Here is an 11,864-nt window from a genome sequence, read left to right on the forward strand (position 1 = left end):
GCGCATCAGCCCTGCTGTGTGGGTGTCCTGAAAGTCGCAGCACCTGTGGGCAGGGCCAGGCCTTCAGCTGAAGATGACTGTGCAGCGTCTGTGCCCCAAGTGGCCTTCTCCTCCCCGCTCCTTTGGCCACCAAATGCTCACCTTCCACTACCTTTCCGTTCATTATTTCCCCATAGCATTGATGCTCTCTGGATTTAGGGTGAGTGAATGCATGTGAGTGCATGCACATGAAGGTTAAAGGGCAGCCTGTGGTGTTAACTTCAGGAGCTGTCCGTCCACTTCCTTGGAGACAGTCTTTCGTTTGACACTAAAGTTGTTCATCGAGCCACCCTGGCTAGCGAGTGGTTCCCAGGGGTCCTGTTTCTGCAGGGCACGTACCATGACCTGTGTGGGTTCTGGGGACTGACCTCAGCTCCTCTGAAAGCACCTTACTGAGCCAGATCACTAGTCCTTGGATTTCCTTTTTCTTCCCTAAGTCTTTTTCCTTCAGAAGAAGAGGAGGAGGAGGAGGAGGAGGAGGAGGAGGAGGAGGAGGAGGAGGAGGAGGAGGAGGAGGAGGAGAGGAAGAAGAAGAAAGAAGAAGAAAGAAGAAGAAGAAGAAGAAGAAGAAGAAGAAGAAGAAGAAGAAGAAGAAGAAGAAGAAGAAGAAGAAGAAGAAACGCCAGAAAATAAATAAATAAATAAATAAATAAATAAATAAATAAATAAATAAATAAATAAGAAACGCCAGGACAGCAGTACTTTTAAAATGCCTTGACTAGATCAGGGTCATAGTCAGTCTGAGGCAGCTGGAGACTGTCCACAGAAGCAGATCACGGTCCCTACCTCTCCCTACCTTAGAGTCTCTCACCACTCCAGTGTTTGATGCTCATTACTGCCTCTGAGTTGTCTGCCCTGAAGCCCTAAATGATCCCTGGATTCCTGTACCTCTCTTGTTATCCAGCTATTTCCTACGGGCCTCCTGGCATGCTAAGACCACTCCCACATGCTGTGCCTGTCCTCCTCCTTTGTAGCTGCTGTTCCCTGTGCTGGGAATACCATCCTCTTCCAATCTGTCTATGACAAATGAAGTTCCACCAGCCTTCGAAACACAAAGCAGCGGCTTGGAGGTGTGTCGATGGGCATTGCTTTAAATAGGCATTTCCCTTTGATCAGAAGAAACTCATAAATGGTTGGGTTTTCTTCTTGCACAGTAATTCTCAGCACCTCTCTAGAAACTTCTCTCTGTCCTCTGCAGCACACAAGTCCTTCCTTTACTGAGCTGTTTGTGTCACTGCGGGGAGAAGTAGCCCCACAATAAACCCACGCTCTCATAAATCACATTCTTGGAGGAAAACGGGAAAAAAAAGAAAGAAAAAAACTATGAGCAAAAAACAAATAAATATTTAATTACCCACTTCAGATAATGAATAAGAGGTATGATGAAAATAGAAAAGGGTAATGCTGTCTCTAAGGACTACACTTCCTCCCCTGATTTCCGGTGTTTACCTCATGGTTGCTGCCCTTTAAAACCTGAGCTCATCTGGCACCTCGACATCATCTGGACACCTCTGCATCATCTGGACACCTCTCCAGTGGGTTGAGGTACTTTGTCTATGATATGCTGCAGATACCTATTCCTGTCTCCTCAAGAACTCTATAGCCTGTACATCATTTGCCTACTCACAAGGTGCCTAGAACAGGTCACAAAGCAGGACTTCAGTTACTACTTGGTAAAAATAAATAAATAAATAGATAGATAAATAAATAAATAAATATCACATAAAGCATGGGTGCTACCACATGTCAGAAGCATCACCTCTGAATGTAAACGATAAGAAATGTATTCAAAACCAAAAATAATATGAACTTGGACATAAGTTTGGGCCTGGCTCTTGACTGTGAGACTATATAGATCAGCATTCCCCATCAGCATCCCCATCAGTATCCCCTGTTAGCATCCCCATCAGCATCCCCTGTTAGCATCTCCATCAGCATCCCCCGTTAGCATCCCCATCAGCATTCCCCATTAACATCCCCATCAGCATCCCCATCAGTATCCCCTGTTAGCATCCCCATCAGCATCCCCCGTTAGCATCCCCATCAGCATCCCCATCAGTATCCCCTGTTAGCATCCCCATCAGCATCCCCCGTTAGCATCCCCCATTAGCATCCCCATCAGTATCCCCCGTTAGCATCCCCATAAGTATCCCCATCAGCATCCCTATTAGCAGCCCCCATTAGCATTCCCCATTAACATCCCTAAAGTGAATTTTTTGTCCTATTAGAATAAAGAACCTTTATTTTGATACAATAGAAACCTACGGCAAGTGAGTCAGACACAAACTGATTCAGATGAAATGAACAATTTGTCTCTCAGATGTCTCATTTGTCCCTAGATAGTTATACTAAGGCGTAGTGAAGTCACTAACATCACTGAAGTTGACAGGAAATTACTCTGATGCATACAATAAAATGGAATTGAAAACGCTGTTTCCTAATCAATTATACCACATAAATTCATCCGAGAATGAGAACACGGACAACGTCTCTCCTGGTCCTGCACTGCACTTCACGTGTGTCGGGTTGGGTACACCCAGAGGTAATGCAGAGGAAAACTGAGGGTCCTCATGGCTAACTAGGCTATGCTGAAAACCAGGGGAAGGCTAATTGTAAGAGCACAGCCCCGCAGTGATAGCAGACTGAACTGAATTTTACGTTGAAAAATAAGAAGCAAATTTAGGGTAGAAGGATAACCATCGGTTTCCAAACATCAATTGCTGGCTGTGGATAGTATCAGTGATACCCAAACCCCATGTGGACTGCGGAAGTGATTGAACAACTTGATTAATAGACTCTGATTGGTGAAACCTTTCCTTTCCCTTTCGCGGTCCCTACAGGAAGTTGTGTATCTTTAAAAGGAAAACATTAATACATATTTTTTAATCCTTTTCAGAAAATGCCATAACTAAACCCATTCTTTTGTTCAATTGATATACCACAGACTTTACCCTGAGCGTAGTGCCTAGTGGAGAATGCCTTGTCTGTTCCCTTTCTGTCTCCCTGACAATCCAGCTTGTCTCCACTGCTTGGCCTCTGTCCTTAACAAAAAATAAATTCAAGTGGGCCCAAGGAGAAAATGAAGATTGTCTGCAATCTGCCAATTCATTGTCTGTTTCCCTCTGTTCAGTATCTCTCCAAGTACAGTAATTAAATAAATTCTTTTCAAAGTGCTACCAAATATCATGGGGAATTTATATTAAATGAGTAAGATTTTGAGCAGCGCTTTCAAAAACAACCCTAAAATAGGTCTTCTAAAAGAGAAATATCTTTTCAATCTTAACCTATAGTATCAACACAAAACATGCTACAATATGGCTTTTCTTTTAATAACTTACATTTCTATATATTCATGTGACCATGTAAAAATTACAATTATTAAATTCAATATAATGTTCAGGGATAGAATAAAACGGACCAGAAATCACATTCTGTAAAAGGTGCAAGAAAAAAATGTTCAAGGTTTTGAAAAATCTTTCTGTCTCTGTCACAACTCAACTCAGCCATAGCTGCAAAGCAGTCTTAGACAATAGATAAACAAGTGAGCATAGGAAGGTTTCAATAAAACTTTATTAAAAACATGGTTATTGATGATTCCAGGTTTAGAATACAAGATCAATAAAAGTAATAACTGTACTTTTCCATGATGTAGGCTCAAGGGCAGAAACAATGACTGGTATATGACAGATGTTCAATAATATAAATAAAAATAACGGATCTTATAACTGAAAAAGAAACGTATTTAAATATTACTTATAGCTACTCCAGAAAAAAAAAACAAAATACTTACTCATAACCAAAAGGAAAAAATAATCCAAAAGCTCATCAACACACGAGTGGATTTAGAAAATGTGGTACAACTTTATGATGGGAGATACAGAGGGTTGAGACCTGACACTTGCTGCAGCTTAGACAACTGAGAACATTGTGCTAAATAAAAGAAGCTAGTCACAAAGTCTACATGATGTGTGATTCCACTTGTGCGAGCCCAGAATAGGGGACTCTGGAGCAGGGGAGAACAGATCATGGTGGCTATGGAGAACAGTGTGTTGGCTGGAGGGTGTTGTGTGTGGCATCGATGGGAATGTCTGTAATAGACTGCGGTGGTAGCTACACACGTTTGCCAATGTGCTCCAGCATTAACTTTGACGTTCACTTTAAATATGTGGATTCTATTTCAGAAAAAAACTAATGTTTCTAATGTTCACACTAAAACACTCCATGAAGAAAATGAAATGGCAGCCTCCAACATGAGAATTTGCAAACTACCGACCAAGGAGCTGCTTCTTAAGTGAAGAACTATCAGAAGTCACGGTTTTGTTTTGGTCAAGTTAAAAATGGCTGAAAGGTATAAAGATATTTTACCAAGGAGGTTATGCAGGCAGCAGAGGAGCATGGGAAAGCGGCTCAGCACCACTAAGAAGGACGGCAATGCCAGGGAAGCCTGCAAGAAGCCGTGATTCGATGAGTTTGTGCGATACTACACCGTTTATGAGCGGCTTCTTTTCAGGCACGCGGAAGCTTTTGGGTTATTTGCGCTCTCAGGAATCTGGACTTCACAGCAGATCAGGTCCCTTTGCTCTGCCGGGCTCCACTCACTTTTTGCCAGTGTCAACGTTGTCCTTTGCAGTCCCCTGACCTTCCTCCTTCCACGGTTTTCTGGAGGCCTTTTCCTCTGTTAGCTGCGTCTTCCAGGTCCTGTGTTTAGACGAGGTTCATTCTACGCATAATCCAAAGAATCATAGACCATGCTGAACTAAAGTTGGACTTCTCGAAGGATGGCTTCAATGTGTGTGTGTGTGTGTGTGTGTGTGTGTGTGTGAGAGAGAGAGAGAGAGAGAGAGAGAGAGAGAGAGAGAGAGAGAATGTAAAAATTAAAATTATTAAATTCAATATAATGTTCAGGGATAGTATATATATAATATATATATATATTATTATATATTTGGTTTTTCCAAATAGGGTTTCTCTGTAGCTTTGGCAACTGTCCTGGAACTCACTCTTTAGACTACGCGGGTCTTGAACTTACAGATAACCTCCTGTCTCTACCTGACAAGTACTAGGATTAAAGGTGTGCACCACCACCACCCAGCAGATGGCTTTATTTTAATGATAGAGCCAAATACTGGTTTTAAGAAGAGGTAGATTACCAATACCAAGATTTACTTTACAGTAGATTTATTGGGATAATCTCATCCTATCTGCTCACTGAATTTCTCCATGTTACTTCTTCCTTCTTAGAATCTGTAATTATTCCAAAGTAAAATATTTTCTTAAGGGAATTTATATAGTATAAATCCATTTGTACAAGTTTTTTGGAGGGGCAAGAAGCATGATTGTCTCTGGGGGCTCCCGGGAAATGACTGAGAAGGTTTTGGAGGGTTTCCAAGCTGTGGCAATACTCTTCCTTAAATGCACGCTGGGGTATTAACCAGCACACATGAAAACTGAATCTGATAGGGCCAGTCTGTAATCCCAGCACTTAGAAAGCTATGGCTGGAGGATCATGAGTTCAAGTCCAGCCTGGACTACATATTAAATTCCAGACTAGCTAGGGTCACGTGGAGAGATCCTGCTGCAAAGACAAAGAAAAAAAAATCACTAACTGTCACATTCATGGTTTGTGAATGCCACAAAATGAATACAAAATTCAATGCAAGAAGTAACCAAATAAATATTGAACTCTGTTTAATGATATGCCTACTGAATTACTTAGAGGTAAAATGTATTAATGTCTTCAATAAGCATGGAAATGCATCATAAAGAAGCTGGGTCTGTGGGTGCAAAGGAAGAGCTGGATGCAGCAGAGGGCTGCACAGTAACTTCTAAAGCAGTCGGTGTGGAATCTAGGCAGTAGGCACACCCTTATTCACACCAGAGGGCTGCATGGTAGCTTTCTGGAACAGTAGGTGCGGAATCTAGGGGGTAGCGCACTGTTATTCACAATAAAATTCTTTTCATTTTCATGCATGCTTACAACTAAATTTCTTCTCACTTTTGGGAACATATTAGCAGGTCTTCATTAAACTTTAGTTCAGCCTGGTAATAAACATGGCACAATAGCATTAAAATCCAGGGGCAATTCACTGATTTTTTTTCCAGGCCAATCAGAGTTATTTTCTCTGCGTGGAAACTTCACACACACACACACACACACACACACACACACACACACGTCTCAGCTTGCATTGATTTCATTTGTATGCAGGTGTTTCGGGGGTGTTCCAGAAGTGGTTGAGTGATATGGACAGAATGACTACTCTGCCTCCCCCTGATAAAACCTCTTTGGACTGGCTGCGTTTCGAAAATAGGGCTTTGTAGTACTTATGGAGCAAGACCCAATATAAAAATGAATCCCCCCCTGTGCTGACAGCCCACATTTTAGCTGGATAATTTTCACTTGGACCTAGATGTAATTTATGATCCCTTTGAAAGGACAGAACCCATTTCCTGAAATTATACAGCAAAATAGCCTAACAAACAGTCTTTATAATGCATACAGCAGGTTCTTACTTGGAATAATGCCAGGCTTTTTTCTACCCAACTGGGAGCAGATACAACATAAAAAAAAAAAATAAGCATTATAATCAGACTTTAAAAATATGTTCAATAAATGCATTACCAAACATAATTTTTAAGAGTCTGTTCTGTTTGAACTGTGAAAATCAAGGTTGAAAATATTTTTAAGAAATATGAAAATTAGGATGAGGTAACCAGCAAACTTGAAAATGAAACTTCTAAGAAGAAAACTGTAGTAATTGGGATTAAAATCACAATGAGTAGGTTTAGCTCCAGATTAGATAGAGCTAAATAAAACTTAGTGAACTGGAAAGTGGTCAACAATATTACCAAGTATAATAAGAGAAAATAAAGATAAAGACTAAGAGATATAGGGCATCATGGGAAAATATCACAGTACTGGGAGAACACAGTTGTTGTTATTATTGAATGATATAGCTGTGTTCATATAAAATTCATAATAGTCTAAATTAGACTGGTACTAATTCGTTTAATAATAGTATTTCTAGATAGAAAATAATTTTACTTTACTTCTACATTTCAACCTAAAAGTATGAAAAGGAATAAAATTATAAATTTTATTGATAAGTACTAACAAAAACCTAGTAAATGGAAGGAATTATCATATACATACATCTGAAAACTAAATGTTGTGAATATTTCAATTACTCCCAGTTTTAATCTATGGACTAAGTGAAAAAGATCACATCAGGTTTGTGGTGGGAATATAAGTATATCTAAAAGCTTTGTGGAGATGCAAAAGTACAGAGACTCAAGTAGCCAAGGGAGCTTCAGAAAAATAAAAAAAGAGCCGACAAAATATCATTATCAAATACGTAGAGAGACCCAAAGAGTAACAAAACTAATAGAAAATGTGCAGAAAAAAAATAAGTTTATCTGAAAACTCTAAGTATACCTGAATGGATAATACAGATAAAAAAAAAAACACTAAACACCATTATTATTTATATAACTACTAATTACAATAATAATAAGATAGCTTTTCCAAATAAAAACGGGCATTACTAAACATTGGCAAGGATGTGGAACCGCAGTACTCTCGTACACTGCTACCAAGATTATAGATTGAATTGGCCACATTTGAACCAACCTTGGCAACAGTTCATGCAGCTCATGCCAAAAGCTGGCTTGCTCAACTGTTAATCCAGCCTCCCGCTAAAGGGTCTCTACATGTCTCAACGGGAAAATAAAACCTCAAAACTACCCATGTGAAGACAGTACAGCAAGGGTTCCAACATAATTATGGGGGGACCCATGCAGCATTCTTGGGGACTCTTGAACTGAGTCGTGGAAGAGGAGCAGCTGCGGGTTTTCATTTGCTTGCAAAGATTGTTGTGGAGGTGCCCGGTTTTAAAGGGTAGTGTCAGAGAAGAGACTGAACGGTGGAGCCAGGAGTCTAATGTTATCTTCCTGATTTGCCTCATCTGACTCTAATTAGATTACTACTGGCAAATTTCCATTTGAAAACTAGACCTTGAATTCTCTACGTGTGTAGCCCAGGCTGGCCTCAGACTCAATGCCATTTCCCAAGTGCTGGATCTGTAGGCAAGTGCCACTATTCCCAGCTAAGAGATCCTTCCTATCAGAACCCTAAGGAAATCCTTCCTGCACATCACCTTCGTGTTTACTTGGATGGCTCATGTGGTTTTAGGTTGGTATCAGCGGTCAAGATTCTTTCTCCGTGTGTATAATCAATGGACCCATTTATTTAAAGAGCTGTTTCCCCCACTGCTGTGTATTAACATCTTCGTCCCCAAACAAACTTCCACTTGTGTCTGGGATTGTCTGAAGGCTTCATATTCTAACCTGTCGCTGTGTTTTTCTTTTCTCATACTAATACGTGGTCGTGATTACTATCGCTTTATAGTAAACACTGCAATGAGACTTTCAATTGTGTTCTCCCCCGGCACCTGGTAAAGCAGAAAAGTGTGTATCCCACCTCAAGAATCACCGAGAGAACCCAACACAGAGACTAAGACTGAAGCTCCAAATACATTCCCTAATGCCACATCAAAGGACCGGGCCACCCAGAAGCTTACCACGTTTCATTAAAGGAAGCTATGTTTAGAAATTGACATTCAGTTTAAGGAGGCTCACACACATAGCTAACTCCCGGATCTCCCTAGAAACTAGGGTTTCCTTATCCTTCATACACATTAGTAGTCATTGGGGCAGCGCCCTTCCAGGGCTGAACGGCTTGACTCACCGTTGTTTTATCAGCACTGGCCAATGCCTGTAGAGCGCAGACTCCAGGACCACGTGAAGCGAAGAGACACCGACCTAGAAATGGAATCTCTTGCCTTCACACCCAGGAGAACTAACAAGTACAGAAGTGATTTTTTTTTTAAAGATTTATTTATTTATTTATTTATTATGTATACAGTGTTCTGCCTGTGTGCATACCTGCACCCCAGAAGAGGGCACCAGATCTCATTACAGATGGTTGTGAGCCACCACGTGGTTGCTGGGAATTGAACTCAGGACCTCCGGAAGAACAGTCCATGTTCTTAACCGCTGAGCCATCTCTCCAGCCCCCAGAAGTGATTTTTTTAATGTGGATACCAATGTTAAATTTACTTTGTTCTCGGTGGCGCACGCCTTTAATCCCAGCACTCGGGAGGCAGAGGCAGGTGGATCTCTGTGAGTTCGAGACCAGCCTGGTCTACAGAGCTAGTTCCAGGACAGGCTCCAAAGCCACAGAGAAACCCTGTCTCGAAAAACCAAAAAAAAAAAAAAAAAAAATTTACTTTGTTCTCTCAATAGCATGTGAAAATGGGGATCAAAGTGATGTCATGAACACTTTGGATTGACTGAAGTCATTACTCCCTGAATTTGAAATTCTTCTTTATGATCACTCTTGACCTCTCTCAGAAGTTAGATACCCTGAGGTTCTTTGTGGGGTTCTTTCTTCTACTCAGAGACAAAAGGCAAGTCCTGGCAGCAGCTCCCCATCTTCCAGTGCCAGCTAATGACTGGGTGCTTCGGGTACCAGGCACCATGTGAAGCATCTTACCGGCATTGCCACATTCAACACAATACATTTAAGAGGTTGACACTGTTACGGTCCTTTCTCTGCAGAAGAGGACACTGAAGCACAGAGAGATTCATTTGCTCAGGATCACACCAACGTAAGTGCTGAAAACTCACCCCAGAGGAGTAGATGCCAGAAAAATAACCAAATTGATGGCTGATATCAATAGAATAGAAACAAAGAAAACAATACAAAGACTCAATGGAACAAAGAGCTGGGTTTTGTTTTGTTTTGTTTGAGAAAATTAACAAGATAGACAAACCCTTATCCAAACTTATCAAAAGGCAGGGAGAGAACATCCAAATTAATAAAATCAGAAATGAAAAGGGGGACATAACAACAGACACTGAGAAAATCCAGAGAATCATTCAGTCATACTTCGAAAAGCTGTACTCCACAAAATTGGAAAATCTAAAAGAAATGGACATTTTTCTGGATAGGTACCACATACCAAAATTAAATCAAGACAACAATTTAAATAGACCTATAAGCCCTAAAGAAATAGAAGCAGTCACCAAAAGTCTCCAAAAAAAAAAAAAAAAAAAAAAAAAACCCCTCAGGGCCAGATGGTTTCAGCACAGAATTCTACCAGAACTTCAAAGAAGAGCTAATACCAATACTCCTCAAATTGTTGTTACACACAATAGAAACAGAAGGAACATTCCTAAACTCTTTTTATGAGACTACAGTTATCCTGATACCTAAACCACACAAGAACTCAACTAAGAAAGAAAATTACAGACTAATCTCCCTCATGAGCACATGATGCAAAAAAAATACTCAATAAAATACTGGCAAACCAAATCCAAAAACACATCAAAAAAAAAGTCATCCACAATGATGAAGTAAGCTTCATCCCCCGAGATGCAGGGATGGTTCAACATACAAAAGTCAGTCAATGTAATCTATTATATAAATAAACTGAAAGAAAAAATGCAGGATTACCTCATTAGGTGCTGAAAAAGCCTTCAACAAAATCCAACCCCATTTCATGGTAAAATTCTTGGAGAGATTAAGGATACAAGGGATATACCAAAACATAATAAAGGCAATAATCAACAAGCCAACAACCAACATCAAATTAAATGGAGAGAAATTCAAAACAATTCCACTAAAATCAGGAATAAAACAAGGCTTTCCTTTCTCTCCATATCTGTTCAACAAAGTTCTAGCTAGAGCAATAAGACAACAAAAGGAGATCAAGGGGATACAAATTGGAAGGGAAGTAGACAAACTTTCTCTATTTGAAGATGATATGATAATAATACATAAGTCACTCCAAAAACTCTACCAGGGAACTACTACAGCTGATAAACACCTTCAGTAATGTGGCGGGATACAAGACCAACTCAAAAAAATCAGTAGCTCTTGTATATACTGATGATAAATGGGCTGAGAAGGAAATCAGAGAAACATCACCCCCTATAATAACCACAGATAACGTAAAATATCTTGGGGTAACACTAACCAAACAAGTGGAAGACCTGTATGACAAGAATTTTAAGTATCTGAAGAAAGAAATTAAAGAAGATATCAGAAAATTGAAAGATCTCCCATGTTCTTGGATAGGAAGGATCAACATATTAAAAATGGTCATCTTACCAAAAGCAATCTACAGATTCAGTGCAATCCCCATCAAAATTCCAACACAATTCTTGATGGGCCTTAAAAAAACAATAATCAACTTCTTATGAATAAATAAAAAAACCCAGGATAGCCAAAACAATCCTGTACAATAAAGGAACTTCTGGAGGTATCACAATCCCTGACTTCAAGTTCTACTATAGAGTTATAGTAATAAAAACAGCTTGGTTTTGGCATAAAAACAGACACATGAATCAATGGAATCGAACTGAAAACCCTGATATTAACCCACACACCTATAAACTAAAATTGTACAAAGGAAAAAAATAAACCATCTTCAACAAATGGTGCTGGCATAACTGGATGCTGACATATAGAATACAAATAGATCCACATCTATCCCCATGCACAAAACTCAAATCCAAATGGATCAAAGGCCTCAAATAAATCCAGTTACACTGAACCTGATAGAAGAGAAAGTGGGAAGTAGCCTTGAACACATGGGTACAGGAGACCACTTTCTAAATTAACACCAGTATCACAGACACTGAGAGCAACAATTAATAAATGGGACCTCCTGAAACTGAGAAGCTTTTGTAAGGCAATGGACATGGTCAATAAGACAAAATGACAGCCTACAGAATGGGAAAAAAATCTCCACTAACCCCTC

The sequence above is a fragment of the Chionomys nivalis genome, chromosome 16 (assembly GCF_950005125.1).
Source record: "Chionomys nivalis chromosome 16, mChiNiv1.1, whole genome shotgun sequence".
NCBI lineage: Eukaryota > Metazoa > Chordata > Mammalia > Rodentia > Cricetidae > Chionomys > Chionomys nivalis.